The sequence below is a fragment of the Diorhabda carinulata genome, chromosome X (assembly GCF_026250575.1).
Source record: "Diorhabda carinulata isolate Delta chromosome X, icDioCari1.1, whole genome shotgun sequence".
Lineage (NCBI taxonomy): Eukaryota > Metazoa > Arthropoda > Insecta > Coleoptera > Chrysomelidae > Diorhabda > Diorhabda carinulata.
The window spans coordinates 37825181-37847488 of record NC_079472.1 but is presented as its reverse complement, the minus strand read 5'-3'; the positions used below and the strand labels follow the sequence as shown (position 1 = coordinate 37847488).

At 31.2% G+C, this 22308-nt stretch overlaps 1 protein-coding gene across 1 annotated transcript in view; it reads left to right on the top strand.

The window, feature by feature from the left end:
- The window catches only part of LOC130901021 (chaoptin), a 371072-nt gene that overhangs the window by 308182 nt on the left and 40582 nt on the right, over positions 1 to 22308 (top strand). The gene's annotated exons all lie outside the window — the stretch shown is intronic.

Here is a 22308-nt window from a genome sequence, read left to right as displayed (position 1 = left end):
AAAAGTTAGTTCGGTGGATGAATTCTTATTTATTTTTACCAAAAATTCCCATATCACCATTAGTAGAGCTGCTTAATTGATTATTTCCCATAACGATCTGAATTATTATCTTTACTTATTGTTGCTTTCCAATTGCATAATTTGCACGTCCAGATAATAGAATACATGCGTTCGTGTTGCTTCAAACGCATTTTTCCAAATTGTCCTTTAGAAATTTCATATCAGGGCTTCATGAGCTTAAAAATTGTGCTTTAAATACAAAATATGGAGCTGAGGTTAGGTTATGTTGGGTTTCGTGTACTAAGTTATGATTCAGAAGCAGCTTATACTCATATTATCAAAGCGCATCAGTATGGGTTTTAAGAATTCCAAATATACAATACATTTTTTTAACCAAACTAAGAACCATCCCAAGATAATATTTCATTTGTGCAGACTTCGATAAAATGGGATATAGGTTTTTAGAGAAAAACTTGAATGAGTTTTCAGTGTGTAGATAAACATACGAAAAATGTTTATATGAATTAAGATGATTTAAATTTCCAGAAAAAAAATCGTGGACATAAACGTTCTGGCAGCAAAATATATTATATCAAGGAAACTTAGTTGATTGGAGGTTACAAAAAATCCAGATCAGAATATTAAGAGATCATCGCTTCTAATTATGGATTCTGGACTGTCTTGAAAGTATTAACTAATTTAGTTTTAAGTAATTATAGATTGAAAAAGGGCTTTTGAGTATTTATCTTTTTCAGCAGCAACACATATCACGGGGATATAGATGTGTTTCAAAAGTCGTTTTCCTTTACAGTGAATCTTGAAGAATTAGACCCTATCAAAGCCATAATTCAAAAAAAAAATACCGATACCATCAACCCGAAAAGAAGATAACGCAGAAAGATTGAGAAGAGGAGATGTTGAAGTATTACCAGAGAAAGCTATAAACAATGGCAGGCATGCAAAGATAATGCACACAAAGAATAAATGAGATCAATTCTTAATCCTTGATTTGTTTATGAAACCCATTATCATTACAAGTGAAGATAGTAGTGATATTTTATTAATATACTTATGAAACTGGATCAACAGAAACAGCAGTTTGAATATTTTTATTGATATGCAATAGGGATGATTTCATTTTCCTTGCTTTGAACTTTATACCTCGTCAATGAGCCCATTCTTCTCGTCCCTAATCATGCTTCGCTGTACTCACAATGAGAATTATATCCAACTAGAGTGAGATCCCCGTATTGAATCAGAACTATCAGTTACGGGAATTCTAAATATTTGAACAATTGCTTGTTTTAGATAAATAGTTCAAATCAAATAATGTTTTTTAGACTATTAAAAACTGCTGTTTGCACTGTGAAGTTCTCTATGTCTTAACTCTGTTTCTAAAATAGATATCTGGTGTTCTAGCGATTTAATTTGTAACCTTTTGAGAAATTCACATAGATAATTGTTTTATCATCAAATTTTTAACTAGTAATCATATTTTACAAAAGAAAGTATTTCAAAAGAAAATTTTATATTGCAAATAAGCTAAGTTCCTTTTTTATATTTAGTCAAGACCTTTTATTTTGTTTTGAAAGTATACATTGCTCAATATCTGGCTAAGCAAAGCAAATATTAGTTGAAATGCTTCTCGTTTTCGTTTGACGAAAAGCATCATGTTCTCTCGATCCAAATGCAAAGAAAGATTTATTGATAAATTCTTTCTGAATTTTGCTACTCACCAGATTTCTTCTTCTGTGGTTGCTCATAGGGAATAGTTTCAATATGACTCGCAACCCATTTGGGGCTTCCTTCTACTTGGGATTCTACAGAAAAATTAAGTGACCATCATTACGTCATCATTGGTCAACATAGTGGTTATTTTTAATTTTAAATCTATTCTTAACAGTACAGCATTTACGACTATTCCAGGTGACAATAATATTAAAAATTCAATAATAAAATAGGCTTTGTTGGTTAATTTCGATTAGCTATGTGTGAGGAAGAATTTATAACTGATAGTATTCCTGATATTTATATTCATGATAAGCAATTTCTAGTCTGAATAATATTTAATATCATATCAGTTTCCCAATATATTTAATATCATATCAGTTTCCCATTGAACTTAAATTTCCAACAATGAAGTATTAACCTTTATATCATCAAAATTTTCTCATGTTATTACTGATATTTTCGTAAAATCTCTATAATAAGTTTTCCTTGAATATATTTGTTAGAAAACTTTATGCTCTAAGTTTTGATTTCATAATGACGACTATTAGATTCGTTTACTCATGACAAAGTATGATTGAAGAATTGCTAAAGAAATCGTGTTGAAATTCGTATGTTTAAGAAGGAAATTAGGTAATGACTCGTTCTTAAGCTGCGACGCTTCTGTCAAAATTTAGTCGATGTAACTTGATCAAATAGTATTTCTTCCGACAAAATAAAAACAAAAGAAAGATTTGATATTTTTTGACTGCGTTAGACTAGATGTCCCGATAGAGTCGCTCATACTACGAGAGGGCTGTTTGATACATCAAGTGTAACAACATGACATGTGCAAATGTTATGCGTATGTATGTATGTAATTGAAAGTGTCATACTGCAACCCAAAAGATCAATTTTGTCAAGGGCAAGGAAATTTAGATAATTAATTTCTATGACAATATCATCAATATTAAGACCAGTTAGTTATAATAGAAATAGAAGTTGAGTCCTGCGCAACAAAAATAATCAAGAGCTCCGTAGACACTCAGTATTTGTTGATATTTCATAAGCATTTCGTATTACAAGGGACTGATCAATAATTTTTTTATTAGTTTTAAATTTTCTAAGCCGATTATGAATCAAACACGTTGAACTATTATTCGACATTCGAAACTTCCCATTGAATTCGAATTGTAGGAAACTACCAACTTATAATTTCTCGTAAAACTTTGTCCAATTATTGGAATCTAAAAGTATTCTCCTTCATTTGAGAAAGAATTCACAAACTTGGTCTAATTGTAATCAAAAAACTATTACCGAACAGAAAAGATCGGTAAAAATCATCTACATTTGCAGTTTCAGTTTAAATATAAAATAAAAAAACGTATAATATTGAAAACTTCTTGTAGAATTGTCAATGTGCGCCAATACTAACGATTTTACTATCTTAGTTTTATGAAACACATGTTGAAGGGAAAAACTTACTGTAAACTCATAACGTGATGTTTTATAAAACGTATCCCAAAGAGAAAGATTTCATACAATTCCCTCTGGAGCTCCTTGAGTCAAACTTCAAAAACCGTTCTCAACAATCATATAAGAATAGTTTTCAATAAAGAGATTGACCAAATTGAAAACACTTTTATAAGACAAATAACTTTCCATGCTTCTGTTAGTTTGACCGCCGACGAGTTTATCGATTCCAACGTTTTTAGAAAAATTTAATACAATTGCTGAGAAGAAGAAAGATTTTTTTTTTATTTTCATATTATTTTTCCTAAAAAATGTTCTACTGCGGAAGAATTCTCTGGAAAACTCATTGAGTGGAATAGCTTCTGCAAAACATTCTAACCTAATCGAACTTACGTATGAACTTCTATACTCAATTTTCGTATATCAATACGGTTAGAATTTTACATAGAGTCAATTTAAATTCAAATATAGCTTCAAAAATCAGATTCTACCTAAATTGTATTTTTTATGAACTGTAGTTACATCCGACATTGCAATCAACCGTAGTTCTTGCTATTAAAAGCAAAATTGCCCAGTAAAAATCGTCTGTCTATACCATTAAAGCAAACACCCCTATCAACTTATATTCATATACTATCGATATAAAATTAGAAAAGAGTTATGACCGACTATGTTCGCAAATCGTTATTTATGCTTATGTATTTAATCATGAAAATTATTAATAGCTGAGTTTCTGACATGTAATCGATTCTTAATTTTCGTGTCAGGCACAGCGAATATATTAACTCCCCGATATACTTTTTGATTTTACTTTATTCTCAGTTCAAACCAGACGTATCAATTACCCGTATCAACACATAGATTGATGCTTGTATCAATGCATGCTGTCATGCACACATAGTGTCACAATGAGTTATTTTAATATAATTGAAATTTATACAATCTACACACGGTTGAATTGAATCACAGTTATTTAGAAAATAAACGTTTGAACATTTGTTAAACACTCTAATTGTATAGACAATTTTTAAGGTTATTATCTCATTTTTTTTCACTGTTTGTTATAATTATAATCATCAATCTCTCGAAAACTTCTACCTTATCTGACATAGTTTTTCCTACATACGTTAAGAAACACAGTTGGTGATTATACAGGATACTCCGTGACTTGTTACAAAAATTCGGTAAGTAGATGATGCGAAAGTAATGCTATAACATTAAAAAATCTCATACAGCCCCTCGTTTTTGACGTGAAGGCATTTGTTGCGAAATCAGAACTTAATTTGACGTATATTTTCTAAATTATACATTCGATCAATGTGAATCTTCAACACTACTATCTGAAGGCCAGGTGCGGCTTATGCCCAATGGTTAATAATCCGTAACTTTGACAGCGGCAACCTGTACAATCTAAAGGTATCAAAAATGAACTTTTCAATCGATTCTTCAACAAAAAGGTACTCTGCTCAACTCAATAAAATTTATGGTTTAGGAGATTAGATGTAGATTTTTAGATCGTTGTACATGCCAAGGAAACCGTTAGCTATAAAGAGACATTCTGAAGAAAATTATCATAAATAGTGATTATTTATTGAAAATACTTACAGAAGATATTAAAACACATTCAAACATATATAATTGAGTTGTATACTGTCGAATATCGTATTACTTATATAAGAAAAATTGAAATGCTGAAAAATTTAGTTGGTTAGCCTAAAAACAAAAAAAAAACTATTGTTCGAAATGAGCATTTGGAACTTCTACATACTTTCGTAGTCTACGGAGGATATTTCTTAGAACTTCTGTTTACTGGTGTTGCATATACCAAACTTTTAAGGTATCCCCAAAAAAGGAATCCATTTAATTTAAATCGGGAGAATGTGGTAGCCATGCAAACGGACCCACCTGACCAATCCGCCAATTAGAAAAATTGTTATTTTTTGTAATAGTGCAAATGTTTATTTAATGAATAAATCATTAGTTCTCTAAAAAATGTTTCATCGTGTTTTAATACCTTCTGAGAGTATTTTCAATGAATAATTACAATTTATGATAATTTTCTTAAGAATATCTCTTCATGGCGAACGGTCTTAAGATAATGGTAAGAACGGTAATTATGGCTTGTGTTGGTTGCTATAATCAAAATATAGATGCATGAGCGAAAAACTACCAAAAACCATATTCAAAATAAGATTTCAATAAATGACAAATATTTTATTGCTTCTTTTCGCTAATGACCTCACTTCTCCGTGATTGATCTCTGTAAATTTCTCCTAACCTACTCTCATTCTTTCTTTCTTTTCATTGCCGACTTATACCGAAGGTTGGCGACAATCATTTGATAGACTTCATTTTGCGCCTCATGAATTATATTCGATGTTTTCGGTATTTGGAACCATTCGCGTAGGTTTTCCAGTCAGGATTTTTTCTTTCTACCTAACCGTCTCTTGCCTGCTATTTTGCCTTCCCCGATAAGCTGTTGCAAACCGTATTTTTCATTCCGAAATATATGGCCTAGGTAGGACGATTTTTTTTTCTTAATAATTATGAGCAATTCTAAATCTTTAGCGTGTATAGTATTCTTAAAATGCTTCTATACAGATACATTTTGAAAGCTTCTAATTTTTTCATTGTTGCTACTTTTATTGTCCATTCTTCCACACCGTAAAGCAGCATGTAGAATACGTAACATTTCGTGACTCACCATCGGGTACCAATGCTCAGGTTGAGGGTGCTCAAGAGCTTTCTCATTCTTATGAATATGGATCTTGCCATTTCAATTCTAATCTTAATCTCTAAATCAGGATTTCATTCATCATTTATTGTATATCCCAAGTATTTAAAGCGGTGTACTCTCTATATGGGATCAGTTTTCATATACAGATGTACATTTTGTATTTTTCTCTTACTAATCACCACAAATTTGGTTTTCCTTTTGTTGATCTTGAGACAAACTTTGTCGCCTATTGTACCTACTCTATTGAGAATCATCTGTAGATCTTCGACGTTATCTACCAATAAGACAGTATCATTCGCATAGAGGAGATTGTTGATCGTTATACCGTTGATTTTAATGCCCTTATCACATTCTTTCAGTGCCTCTATAAATCTTCTTCTTCTTCTTACGTTAGGACTAGGTTCTGTATTTTCATCAAGGGTTTGCCAGGAGTAGTTGGGATGCTGAGGACCAGCTTTCATACCACCTTATAGATGGTCGTCCAAGATGTCGAGTTGTATCTGGTTTCTTTTCCTTTGCAATTTTTGCTAACCGTTCATTTGGCATTCTGTCAACATGGTCTCTCCATTCTCTTCTGCGGCTCTTTGCCCATCTTACTACATCCTGAATATCGCACATGACCCTCTATAAATATGTGCTCTAAATACAAGTTGAACAGCAACGGCGATAGAATGCAACCCTGTCTAACTCCCCCAGCAATGTCCTATGTCCTGACTTTTCATGTCTTAATATTGGATATGTGCTGTTGATTCCAATACAGATTTTTTATAATCTGAATATCCTTGGTGTCGAGTCCTGAACGATACAATAGTTCTATAAGTTTGTCGGAGTTGATAATGGAAAATGCTTTCTCGAAATCTTTGAAGCAAGCATAAACATTTTTTGCTGATCTAGGCATTTTTAAATCAAGACCTGCATCGCAAAGAGGGGCTCCCAAGTCCCATAGCCGCATCTAAATCAAAACTGGAGTTTGCTTTTTTGAGGAGTGTAGAACGTGTAGTGTAGAACGTAGATTTCAACCAGTTGGATGGTATTTGATCGATAGCATAGATCTTATTAACCCTTATCCGGATAGTCAGCGCTAGTAACGTAAAAGGATAGTTTGAATCCGTTGGACTCAACGCGCTAAAATCCAGTATTTGATAAGAGTTCACTTCACATATTGTATGCCTATTGATTATGCATATGCTATATTAATGAAAGTCAATGTTAATGCAATGAAAAATTTAATAAGATAACACTAACTTTAAAATACTAGGTACAACAAATTATACGCATGTACAAGAGAAAATTATAATTTTTCTGAACAACAAAACAACAAAAACAAGTTCGTTTGATATGAGAATGTTCTGCATTCTACTTTTTTTGAGCGGACACATATGATACCTTTTTTTACGAGGCGATGAAGACTCTACACTCCTTGATGTATTTGGTTGGTTTTGCATTTCTGGCAAAAATCGCTTCATTGTTGCTTTGATTTCCTTTGTTAGTCCAAAACTTTTTCATCTGGGTATCTGGGGTATTATTCTTCTGCTAGAGACACAAGAAATAGGCGTCTTTTCTCGTGCTTCTGAGAATTCCATTCAGAATGTAGATTTGTCACATAACCTGCTATCCCAACCATATCTAACATATTCATAAAAAATGCGAAAGGCCAACGGTTTGTGCGTCTTTTACACATGTATTCGTGAGCCATCTTGTCTAATGTGTTCACACCGGTTTATCTTTCACATCACTGAATTCTTTGGTGAAAAGCACTGTCGTCAACAAATTTACGCTTTTTCGAGGTTTTGGTACGTACGATACGATTACTTTTTTGCTAAACCCAAAAATCGAAGATTCTATTTCACGATCCTTATATGGTTGAAATTCTTGGAGGAGGAATCTTTTGTTCTTTTTGACTGTTCCTATCATGGTGAGTCTATTTTAAATAAACTATATGCTAACGATAAATCATTAAAATAATTGTCGAATATCACGTTTCTGTTTGTTTTATGGTAGGGCTCAGTCAGTGACTCAACCACTTTTCTTCTAGTCCTTGTGTAATACTGTTGTCTTCTTTTCCGTAATAAGGAATACCGTTTAGTGGATAAGAAGTATCCGAATCACATATCCACCAGATCTTCATGCCATATTTATCCGGTTTCGACGGCATATATTGTTTGAACGGGCAGCGTCCTCTGTAAGGAACTAATTGTTCATCGACAGTTAGATTGACACCCGGCAAATAATCATTTTTCAAAATTTTATTTATTTCGTTCCATATGTCGTGGATTGCGACGAGCTTGTCATTTTCATGGCTTGAGATCTGGTTTCTTTATTATCAAATATTATAAAGCGTAAAAAAATCTATTCAAGCCCATGATTGGCGAAAGATTGGCGGCCCATAAAACATCATAACTTGTGTTGACAGGCAGTGAACAACAGTTCAAAAAATGGATACATCTCTATCTTATCACAACATTTCCATTTTGCATCAGGGGATAAGTCGCAAGTTGCTTCAAAATTTGTAAAATTGACTATTTTTTCTACGACTTCATTTGTCATATATATGTAAAAACAGTCAACTTGTTCTTTACCTGGTGGAAGACGCACCTTATGTAATTGAGTCGTAATTATATTACAAGCCCTTGTGCGCCCAGTACGATCAGGCTCATGTGACCACTCCGTTCCGTCTTTACCAGTAAAAATAAGTGATGGTATTTCATTAGTCACATTTTCAATTCCCTCATTGTATTCATGTTGAATGTCGGGTTCTTCGTTTGCTACAGATACATTATCGACTTCTAATTCAGATTCCCAGTCAGAATAATTGATGTCATAGGGTTCGTCATTGACATCAGACAAATTTTCAATAATTTCTTGAAGTTCTCTGTCAGATAGCCCCTTATTGCTCATTATCCAAAAAATTGTAAATATTCGACTACAATAATAAGTGAAAATTTTATTTACCAGAACTGTGTAGAATATATAACTTACCAGGATGTAATAATTGAAAAGAGAGTAATTCAGATAAACTCGCAAGAACCGCGGTTTGAAAGCAAATGCAAAGTAACACTAACTAACACGATGTGACAAGTGATGCTAAAAATAGCAGGGACATGCGCACTGATGCTCTCATCGCGTGCAACATTCCATAAACTATCCGGAGTCTGCCAGTCTCATACTGCCCGGTTGTATCTGAAAAACAACTAATAATTTTTTTATGCATACAAAAAGTTTTATTTTTATTTTCTCATTAGGCATATGTACCGACCATGATTATGAACAAAGTTACGGAAATAATTTAGGATGAGACAAATACTGCAGAAGATATTTAAAAAAACTTTGCTCGGTGAGTCTATTGAACTCACCACGACCGGACAACGGTTAAACAGGTGTAACACGATATTCAGATTGTTCTCATTGATAACTTTCAAAAATTGCTTGCTTTTCCATACTTTGCTTGTTCTAGGGCTTTCATTACCTCACTTTTCATTATCTCGGGTCCATCCAGATCAAGAGTGTTCATTGTATGACGATCATCAGTAAACAAATTCTTGATATAGGTTTCCCATATCTCCAACTGCTCTTCCTTTGATGATCTAGTTGTTTTAGTCTACTTTCCAACCTGTCTTTTCCTGTTAGTATAGGTAAATTCTTTTACTCTTTTATGTACGCTTAAGCTGCCATGTCTCCGTTCCAGCTCTTCTATCTCTTGACATGTTTCTTTTAACCATGTTTCTTTAGCCTTTTTTATCTTTCTGTTGGCTGTTCTATCGATCTCTTTATAACGATCGGAATTTTTCTCATTTTCTCGTCTTTCCTCGAATTGATGCAATATTTCATCTGTCATCCAGTCATTCTTCTTCTTCTGTTGGAAGTGGCCTATATCTTCTTTTGCACTATTCCGTATACTGTCACGTAAATAAATCCAGTCCTTTTTAATAATACTGGTGGTAGTTGTTACTGCCATGCTATTATTAATGTTTTCCATAAACTTAACTTTTATTTTTGAGTTTCTGAGCTGATCCCTATCTAATCTATTGTTAGTAGATTTCTTGATTGGGATTTTTAGCCGTACCCGTAGCTGAGCTACAACTGGGACTTGATCGGCTCCTGGACATATTTTGACTGCTATTATTGCGGAATCGTTTGTTTATTATTCTAAAATCTATCTGGTTTCTAACGATGTGCTCCGGTCTGTCATGTGGTGCCTTCCACAAGTGTACTACTCTCATTATCCCTGATAAAATACGTGGTGCATTTTTCGTATGTACATATCATTTTATTACCAAGCAAAATAAAACTACAATATTTCGTTACTTTTACACAGTAACATTGTATATCACTTATTTTCATATATTTTTAAAACCGCCCAAAGTGAATAATAAAATTGTATTTTGTTTGAAAACTGGAATTTTTAAAAATTATTTAGCACTTCCGACGTAAAGCCACGTACGTATATAAATAAATACTGAAACTAGTGAATAAATTCGTAAGAATGAACGAGTATAAAATAACGTAGCTTATAAAAAATTCAAAAAAGCGCAGCAGTAAATCCGGTAGAGTGAAACAATGAATTTTAAAATAGTCTCAACTCAAAATTTCAGACACATGACTTTAAAGTTTAATGATAAGAGGTTCTCGAGTGACAATAAAACTGCATATTAATTTTTTTAGTGTAATTATTTGATAAGACACTAAACATTGAAGTGTTATAAAATTAATTTTACTTTATTTGGAAAGAACTACATTTGACAATGTGGTAATCTTCTGATTGATGAGATTTCTACCCGTTGATGATCGATATTGTGATCAAATATATCCGTTTTGTTAGTTTTCTAAAGTAATTCGTTTTCCAATCATTTAAAGTCAACGCATATTACTTTGACAAGAAACAAGAAAACAATCTGAAATAATTACAAGAATGTAGTCATTTATTGGAAATGAAAGTTAGGCGTAGATACTTCAATACATAATTGTTTTTATGCAATCACGAGAATAAAATGAAAAAAATACAAAATAATGTTAATGCATTATCCAGAATATAGTACGACTGGAATACAATTCCATCTTAAACACGAAAAATGATTTGTTCTTCAATATATAAGCGTTAGGAGAACATTATTCTTTCTAAAATAAGCTTTCTATTGAGAAGATGTTACGCTCTCTCCATAATATAGGATTAGTACATTCATAATCGAGATGATGTTGATGCTAAGATACTCCTTCATGTCACTTTTTATATAATGATATCACAACAATCAGTTTCTCTCCCAAAATATCATCAGTTTATTAGAAAAAGACCAGACAACTAGAAATAGCTTTTGAGAGAAGATAGAATCTAGACCTATCCATTATCTTGATAAGAATATGGAAATGGAGCTCAAGAACGTATTAAAAGGCCTTTCAAATGACTCCAGCATAACCTATTAGCAGCATTTCAAACTTTCTTTTCATCAAAACTTACGGTAATTAATAAGAAAGGCTTGAAACTTTAATTAAAGATTGCCGTTGATGAGTTTTGAAAGAATGTGTAATGTGTAATTATTCTTATTACTATTTTACCATTATAAATACTACCAATTCCATTTTTGAAATGTATAAATATAATTTACATATATTTTAACAATTTACTTTTCACCATCACCTGAACTGCCCCCTTATATTAATTAAATACAAGCGGACGACATTTCATTGATTACCCTTTGCTGAGTATAATATTTTTTTTATGTTTTTGAATCGTCTTGACTTTAGGTCTCTTCAGTTATAAAATTATTTTTTTTTTCATTTTTGAAAGATAGATAAAAATAAAATAATAATTTCAGTCTTGATCAAAATATTATATTTACAATGACAATTTTCTTATTTATATTAATCATTTAATAACCTATATCATGGAAGCTTCCTTTTTTCTTAGTTTTTTATCTAAGCTATATGTAGCTGTCAACAATTAAATTATTTATAGTTGTATTAGAATTTACAAAATAGAGCTACAAATTTTACTTGTTCACGATTCTCGGAAAAGGATTTTAACTGTACATGATTTATGTAATATTAAAAACAAGTCAAATCCTATAGCTACAATAAATACGTTGTAAATTTCTCCAAGATTCAATCCAATGGGAAAAATGATGTGACAAATAATCTTGATTTTCATTATACAATGATATTCAAATTAATTTTTCAAGACGTTCATCGTTTGTCGACTACCAGATTGAATATAAGCAGAATTTCGGGATAAAAGAAAAAGTAATTACGACCGGCGTTTTCAAGGTTTTCTTTATAATTAAGGGTTATTCTTAAGACTACTGTAATTAAAACAACAACATTGAAATTTCTTGAAGTATAATGGTGAAGAAAAGGCATGTTCAAGTTGTGTTATATTTAAAGTTTATTGTTATCACAAATTTCTTGAAAAGAAATCCAACACCAATAAAAATATGTCTAAAGTTCAGTTTTTACAACAAATATGGATATTATGGTTGATTCAAATGGATAGATTTTCATGGAACTCATCTAATAAAGTTATTTCACGAGTTATATTTTATTTATTTCCAACCAATACAAAGAAAAACAAACTTTTTCAAGCTGTTTTCCACTTAATTGCTTTTGGTCTTTCCATACTTGTTCTATTTAAAAGAAATGCTAATAATACTGTATATTTGATAATTTGCTGCAGTGATATAATATTCTTCTATTGTATGATAGAGAAGTGTACACTATATGCCCAATGGACATGAAGGATCTAATTTTATTCAAACTACATACTTGGTGTCTAAAACAAATCGACGGGTCCCAAATTATTAAGGTTTCATGTTGATCAACCAATACGACATTCATTAATTAATCAAATGGCCATAATACGTCGGAATCGATCAATGTTATTATTTTTGCCACTATTATGAAAAAGGGAATCCACTGATTGTCTTCAAGTTTTTACTATATACTCTACTACACATTAGATGATTGCACCTGAAAGGATTTTTGGTGTCTTGCAAAGGAAGGAAATTTAATCATTTTTTTCATAGTTTTGAATCCACGAAAGATATACATATGGATTAATATTGAACTCGATGAAATCTATCTTATCACCTCCCCCTCTTATTTATCTCTCTTTTCTACCAATACTAGTGACCTTCTCATCATAAAAAATTAGTTATTCGTAATAGCAAAATTGAACCATAATAAAAAAATCATTGATTTTTGACATAGGCACACATGAAGGTAGCAAAAAGAACAAAAGCCACTTATTTATTATTTCAATCATTGTGACTTTTTTTGGTTCAATACTTATGTTGAATAAAAAATATTTGATGTTTACATTCCTTTTAGAGTGTTGATATAACTTCATACTTAGGTCATTCATCAATTACGATTGTCGCCAACTATTTTTGACCTCTCGTCTATATTTAGATTTTTTACACAAAAACTTCTTGTATGGAAATCGGAGATCATAGAAAGAATGTGACGGTGCTGGATGAAGGGATCGGAGTTTTTTGTGTCATAAAATATCTAAATATAGGCACAAAATATCAGTAACTGAAAATACGTGGACAGGATAGGAAAAATCTTTTCTCATCTCTTTTCTTTAGGACACGCCAAAATTCTTTTAGGTACAATCATCTAGTGTGTGATGGAGTATCTGGTATAAATTTAAATATAAAGCCAGACATGTTGAATAATGGTATCACTTCTGCGTGACAAATAATATTTTAAACATCAGTTTAAAATTCGAACCAATTTTTTTTGAAATGTTTACATTTTTACAATATTATAAAGGGGTTTTGAAGAATTATTGAAGATTTGCACTTTATATATAATGAACTCGACGATGATAATGAAGAAATTATCAACATTGTCGACGCGCCAAAACAACAAAAAGTTATTTTTCTAGAGCGAATCTTAAAATTGTCCCATATTTTTCAAAGTTGTTGTGGTTCTATCGAAAATATGATCGTTTTTGTTATTTTCAATATAAGATTCCAATTTTTTTCCTTTTCCTTTCAAGTTACCGTATAATTTTTTGGCTTCGACTGTTTCCTTGTATTTATTCACAAGGCTTACTAAAGGCACTACTCCATAAAAATTGCACGATTTTTTTATTATTTGTTAATTTTTGTTCATAAAACTTTCTTAAACAAATCTTGGTTATATTTGTGACAACTGGCAGAAAAATATCTGTGTTTAATTGTGACCTATAAAATAAAGCAATCGTGTTCATTTTTTGTTTAAACTAAAGTTCTAACCATATTTTAAACTTTGTCTTGAATAGATTAGAAGTGTAGCGACTATATTGGACAATTATTACAGTCTCTCTATATCGACAAACCCACATAAAACATGTTTTTTGCATGTAATGGCGTGAGGATATTAATGTATGAAACATATAAAGCTAATTACAATAATTGAACAATTTGAATAAGAAATATGACATCTATAGTACTAACCATTCACATAAGTGTTGGAAAGATGTGGTGCTACCTTTTTTCGATAATTATCTCAAATTTATAAATTCATTGTTTTGGTTAGAAGGGCAGATATTATCTGAAGATTGTGTGTTGTTCGAGAAACCATGTATACTTTTTTGGAAATATCTATATCGTCTAATCTTCTAATTGCCATTTTCACAGATATCGTTCAAGATACTTGATTATATAAAGATCAACTATAAGATTTTGTACGTGTTTTTTCCAAACACTAATAAAGTAACAAACTGTAGAAATGCCTTCTACTAGATCGGAACCATACTGCGATGTTGTAGGTAAATTTATTGGGCCAGGTCCTGTAGCTCTTAGACCCTTGTGATATATATCACAACCGGTACTATTAAACTCATGCTGAGGATACATTTATAACAGAAATAGGAACAAATATTGAAGAAACAAATGGTAGAATCTAAGAATAATAGTCAAAGAAATAAATATCTGGACTACAAAGTGGAAAATCAATTACACCAACAAACTATGTCATCTTATACCAATAGATAATAATACCTTATTCAAATATAATAAAATATCTTGATATAAAGCTGAAAAGCTTATGTTGAAAAGTCAAGACAAGAGCTTGTAATCATATAAAAGAAAATGTATCAGTACACACGAAGAAAATCCATCTTTACATATTAACCTTCTGCTATACAAACAAATATTGAAACCAGTATGAAAACATGGTACCCAACCATAGAGGTGCACCCAAACTCAAATATAATACAACAATTCGAAAATAAAGTATTAAGGAACATTGCAGATGTCCCTTGTTATATTTGTAATAGTAATTTTCAATGAAAACATAAACATGAAAACTATTGAACAAGCTAGTATTAATTTAGCCAGTAGTAAAGTGAAAATATCCAAATCAGAGCACAGAGCATTTTTAAACGTTAAGTAAGTGTAACCTCATCAGCTAGAAACTAAGAAACCATGCAGTGGATACCTTAATTCAAGACATAAATCGTATCAATTAAGGATAAAATTAAATTGCTGATTTGTGTATTGTGACCATATTGTAATATAATAATATGCTCAATGGTGTATTTCATTTAAAGAAAATGGATATATCTTATAAATTGTCTAAACTTCTAATTCTAAAGGCACTATATCATATATAGATATCAAATCTAAGATGGTATGTGTATGTAGTATAAATACTAGTGAAGTAACAGTGGCATGAGTATTGAGGCCTAAGAATCATAAGCCTAATAAAAAGGCAGACTAAACGGCTAAACTAGCTGTGGAGTTGATTTTTATTAGACTGGAATCATTCTGCGGTATTACAAAATCGATAACACCACATTATGGTGAAGGAATTTAGCAGATAAAAGGAAAGCGGAAGAGTTTATATTAGAACAATCGATAAAATTCACGGTAAACCTGATGAGTAAAGACAAGACAACGATCAACTGTAGCGCATCGTAACTCAAATAATTGGGAAATAGATAGGAAGCAAATCATCTACAGGGGTTAAGATGGGCCTAGATACTAGGAATAGTAATAACGTCTATCTTCATTCATTCGAAGAGCTCAAGAAACACTACACCTGGAGATGTATGGAATAGTCATTACGACGGTTCCAAAATCGTGCAGTTTTTGGTACTACGCATAGGAAAACTTCTGGAGATAATCTACACATAAGATTCAGTCTCTAAATTGAGAGAATTTATCAGAATATTGATGCTTAAGTATACGATGTAGATTTAGAGAACTATAATCGACAATATACCTTTATAAAATCTACCTATTATACAAATTTATATTTTCCAACTATGAAAACAGTTTTAAATCTATATTTGAAACTCGTTTTGATTATTGGATAAATTATATCATTGGAAAATGAACATTTGTACATGCTAATCATTAAATTCATGTGGATAGAACCATATTGAAGAAATTTTTCAGACAAATGATAGATTATATTATCACTTCACATTCTGATTCAAGATCTGGTTCTTTTCCATTTTAAACTCTGTCTAGAAGATCTCAACAACAGTTGTTAACGATAATTTTCTTTTGTTCTTTAGAAATTGTTGAAACAAAAATTCAAGACTCTCTTTGCCAAATGAATGATAATAATCATTCCAATAACTAATACAAATTGTAACTTACTGCTAGTTAAAGTTTTCTCTAATACCTAATATTCATCCTCGTTATTATTCCGACTACATATCACCCATTTGAATATATCCAAATAACTATTGTATGGGAGTTTAACAATATTCCGAATTTGTGAGAAGTTTCTTTTTTATTGAAATTTATTCACGGAACAAACCGTTGACAAAGCAATGGTGGTGGAATATAAACTAACGAAGAGGGGTCTACTTCACGATTTGGCAAAATCAATTTAATACTCATTTAGGGTAGTCACAATCGAGTTGAGCTTACTTTATCGAATACTCCAAAACTTGATTACATGAATTTGTGAATTTGATTAAAAGAGATAATGGGAGATTTTTTTCAATTTTCATATTCACTTCCAAGTGTTATAATGTATGTTGTTATATTTTTGATTTATTTTGTTTGGGACAAAATCTGGAAATATGGATGTCTCCAATAAAATAATTCATTGTCAAGCTCGACAAATTATACACAGGATGTTCCAGGACTTGATGCAAAAAATTCCGGATTAGTAGATGACGTGAAAATAATAATGTGATATAAAAAAACTTCTCATACAACCCCTCGTTAGACATTTAACATTTTGAATTTTCAATTACGTGTTTACGGAATTAATAATTCTACACCACTATCTGAAGGGCATGTGCTCATGCATAATATTTGACAAAAACTTTTACCTGTACAATCTAAAGATAGCAAAAATAAATTTTTCAATCGATTTTTTAACAAAAGGTACTATTTGTTTAACTCGATAAAATTAATGATTTGGGGGATATATATTTTTAGATCGTTGTACAAACCAAGGAAACCGTTCGCCATAAAAAGACATTCTGAAGAAAATTATAAAAAATTGTAATTATTTAATAAAAATACTTATTGAATAGAAATCAAACATTTCTAATTAAACTTCATACTATCGAACATCGGGTTACTTACATAAGGAAATAATCGAAGCTTATAAAAAATTTTGTTGGTTAACCTGTAACTTCAAACTCAATAAAAACAAAAAAAAACTATAATAAATGTTAGAAGTGGGTATCTTGCAATTCTATACTCTACAATGTTTCTGTCACCTCGGTGAAACATATTGTTGGTGAAAGTAATAGAAAATTCCAAATGGTTTTAATAGCCCTGAAAAACTCTCAACAAACCTTCTATTTTCAAAGGATCCTTTGATGAATTTGAGGAAGAAATAATTCGAAGAAAGCTGGGATGAATTTCACTGGCAAAATAGATTCGTTTAGAAGATTGGTTGAAAGAATGTTATTCAAACGTTAAAAAACTAAAGATAACAAGAAAGTTTTAATAGAGAAACACGACATAAAATAAACATAGAATTGAATATTTGAGAAAATTGAGAAAATATAGAAAAAGGTGACGGCCAGTTATTTGAAATCACTAAACCCACATTTACAGTTCGCATACGGTACCAAAACCATGGGACGATTGCAAAAATAAATGCTCAAAATCTTCTGTGAGTGAAGATCTAAGACTTATTATCTTACATACTGGAGGTGAAACAGGTTTCATACCTGAGGCTCTTACAATTTTGATATTAGTGATAAAAATCAGAGACTATCACGACGATCAATATGGTTGAGGGAAAAAATAATTTCCAATGATCCAAAAAAACTGCGTAATGGTATTAGATAATGCCTTTTATCACAATGCACTGCAAGAGCCCATTCCAAGATTTTCATAGAAAAAAGATGGAATGCAGATATGGTTTACTGAAAGAAATTTTTTAAACTTTTTTAACTTGACTTAAAAATAACTAAAGCTGAACTATATAAAATTATAAAAATACGCAAGCCGTTTAAAATAGATAAATTTTTCTACAGAACACGACATTTTAATGTTACGTTAACTACCCTATAATCCGGAGCAAAGGCCGATAGAAAAAATATGGGTGTTGGTGAAGAACGGAATGTGTGGAAATTTTCAGAAAAAAACATCTTGTGAGGTGACTGTGGAGTATTGGAAAAATATTTTTGTTTGAATGCGACAAAAGTTGAAAGCGAATACTTTGAAACAGAACATATTATGGACCTCGTGGCGAATTTAATAATAAACTTGAAAGAGGATAGTGAATTTTCAGATAACGAAGCCTACGACGCCGACGATGACGATTTAGGTTGCAAGCCCTGTTACTTTTAACTTTAATTTCAGCTTAATTATATATTGTATCAGTATTAAATGACAATTGTATGATATAATTAATTAATATTGATATTTTTCCCTTAAAACAATAAACATATTTGATTGTATCATGTATGTCACAAGAAAGTCTAGGTCATTCCGTTTAGTCCCATAAAAAAATATTTATATTGGCCAAAACACTTAATTTCAACTTAAATTTTGATTACCAATTCTAATTCTGAATTGTAGATTCAATTTACATTTTTTCACTAATATTTGTTTAAGATAAAGTGTAATATCAATTTATCACGGCTGTTAAGCTTTAAAGCTTTTTGGGAAATGAATTAATCAATTTTTCTTAATAATATTCTTAAATAAAAATATGATATGATTTTCAATCCACTTCTCCTCGGCTATAAGATTCAAATCCAGTTTATGGCAGCATCAAATGGATTTTTTCAGGTCTCACTAATAGTTGAGCTTAAGACGATCTCCACTATCTATACCGTGCGTCATTCGATTGACTGCTAATATAAAAGTACAAAACCAAATTTTGTAACTGTTAATCGAAAAGGTTCAAATACCGAGCCAAATATTTGTCATAGCAAAATACAATAACCAAATGTAGATCAATGGTTCTTCAGTATTTCCAATTTAATCAAATGCCTAAACAAGCAGTAATGGTAACTCACTAATAATCCATTATTCTGCTTGAAGGGATTTAATCGACTGGAGAGGATTTAAACAAATATTAAATTATCGAGAAGTATGATATTCCACAGCCCTTTAATATACATGAATGGACAATGTTTCCAATGGTTATTACAAGTGTTCTGTTAGGATAAAGATTATTTCACAAAATATTAGCATTTGGAGCAGGTAATCAAGTATCAAATGAATTTATCATTCAACGAATAAACAAAGTTTTCACAAAAATAATTTTGATACGTATGCTATTATTTGTACGTTGACTTTTGGGAACGTGACTTTAAGATTTGTTCAGACGGTCGGTAGTAATTCAATAAATTTTTTATTAAATTATAAATATAAATATTAAACATCTCTTTTTGGGACAGTGGTATTAGATGCAAAATTAGCTAAGGTCTATTAAAGTTTTTTATCATAGTTACTTTCACATTCAAGATTTTCTCACTTAATATGCCACCCATATATCTTAAAGTCAAACATATCGTCGAAAACTATCCAGTTCTCGTTAATAGGTGATCAACGGTTTTCCTGTAACCTTTGAATGTCTAAGAATATAAATAACACAGCTACAGCTATGTTCGCATCTAAGTTAATTATTTTAATTGCCTCAGCGAGGTCTTAACTCAACAACGTAGTATACATAATATACCCGCGGTACTCCCATGCATATAGATACGAAACAGTCGCAACCCAGCTCGGCAGAGGAATCAAATCCCGTATCAGGATTTTCCAAAACCAATCCAATCTAATATATAAAAATCACAACAAGCTTTCTTTTCTATCTCTTCTTCTTCTTATTGTTACCTTCTTATAGTAGCTATATTTTCATGTTTCCTTCCAATAATGTATCAGTTCTTTCTTTTCTCTTTTATTCCGATATATCCACTGGGCTTTAGAAAAACTATGTTTTTCTAAATAAAATAAATACAACTCAATTTTACAAGAATAATTGCAAGTTGATAGGATTATTATTAACAAACTCACAAAGTTTAGAAGTCAGGATATAGTATACCGCTCGAGATACGATACCACGTCATCAGAGCCGATTGTGTAGGATGGGTTGCTACTTGTTTGTGACTATTTTGACTAGAAAGAATTAATTTATTGAGAAAAATGAAGCAGTGTTTGTTCGTGGTCCATCACACTGACAGAATCAAATAGATTAACTCGCTGATGACTAGTTTTTCTTTCCCACATATAACGATTTTATGACTATAAAAATCCGCGGCATACAAGTATCAAAGTAATAAGATCAAATTATATATTAGTTATTATCAACGTATTTGATAGAAATAGTCATATGTAAAACTGCTCTTTTCATCTAACATAATAGATTGAATGTATTTGTAGTATTCTCAGCTTGCACTACTTTAGATCGAGAGAAGTCCCTTCTCACTTTCATTTTTATTTTTATTTTTACGTAGGCTTCCGAATACAAAGTGCCTTGAGCGATTACCATTTTGCCAAATTTTTGGTTACTATTTCTATTAATGTGAAACAATAAATTTAAAATAAATTAGTAGAATACAAGTAATAGTACTGTACATAAAATGATATGACTTAAGTAACTATATACTAAATCTAAACAGAGAAAATTTCTCAACAACAAGGTTCTCAATTTCCAGAATATATCTAATTTTCCATTCTTCCTAGTCAGCATTCTGTTTATTCGAAACTACTAATAAAGAACTCATATTTATGCCAAAATGAACGCGTTTTCGACATGTCTTTCAAATTATTCTAATTTCAAGATATTTTCCAGAATATTGAGCTCCTTTATTGTATTTACCATCTTGAAAATCGATATTGGGGACAAACCGGTATGAATAATTCGATTCGTGTTTTCCCTGAATACTTCAATGCTTCTGAGCTATCTAACTGAGCACTACTGTGAAATTGGTAGATAATCCCAATTGATTGCCGGATATTTTTATCGTATTTTCGCTACTTCTGAAAATTAACAAGTGATAACTCATTTGTAACAAACAATACGAGGGTTGCCGCTTAAGTTTTGAGATAGACAAATAAGAACAAACATTTATAATTGATTATAGCTTTATGGTTTTTCAAAATATTCTCCATCAAGATAAGTATACTTTCGCCTGCTTTTGAATCAATTGTCCATCAACCGTATCTTCGGTTATAAATTCACTAATGACTTTTTTCTATCCATTCTAACATAACTTTCGAATACTTCTTCGCTATTTCAGATATTACTGAAGAAATTATTGCAAATGATACTAATGAAGATATATCGAGTGTGAATAACGGTCTCTCTGGAACATGAACAGAAAACAATGGAAAAGATGTCTTTCATATTCCACCATATATTCTGAAAAGGTACTTTCATTGATCAATGAAGACCTATGGAGAGTTTTACTAGTATACTTACTGGACACTTTCGCTAACTTTACAGAGTCGCCTGACTGAAAAACGGTCTGTGGTACACAATAGATCAATAGGTCAAAGTGTTAGCGAGGTGAAAACCCAACCTTATGCCCTATCTCATATAATCTAATCTAATGGATTGATATAATTTTGATATAAGAATTTTCCTTATAAACATGCTTTTATAAATTAAGATTTCTGTTCATATTCACTGATTGCTAACGGTGAAAAATGCAAAGATCCCTAGATTCTTAAGTGTATAAATCGTGGGACTTAATGTCGCATATAATAATTGAAATTTCTTTCCCATGATCTTAGGAAATTGGTGACAACGGTAACACGCGGATAATTGATCGATAGATAGTTGATCAGTCATCGGCCGGCGAGACTGGAAGATCAAATTAGATTTCTAACAAAAAAAACATTATTGAAGGAAGTGAAAATATGAACTTTGAATAAGATTTAATCAAACTTCAACGCTATTGTAAATAAATGGAAAAAAGGGTTGATTCTAGAAGGGTAAAAATTGAGAGTAATATGGATTATTTTATTCGCAACAAA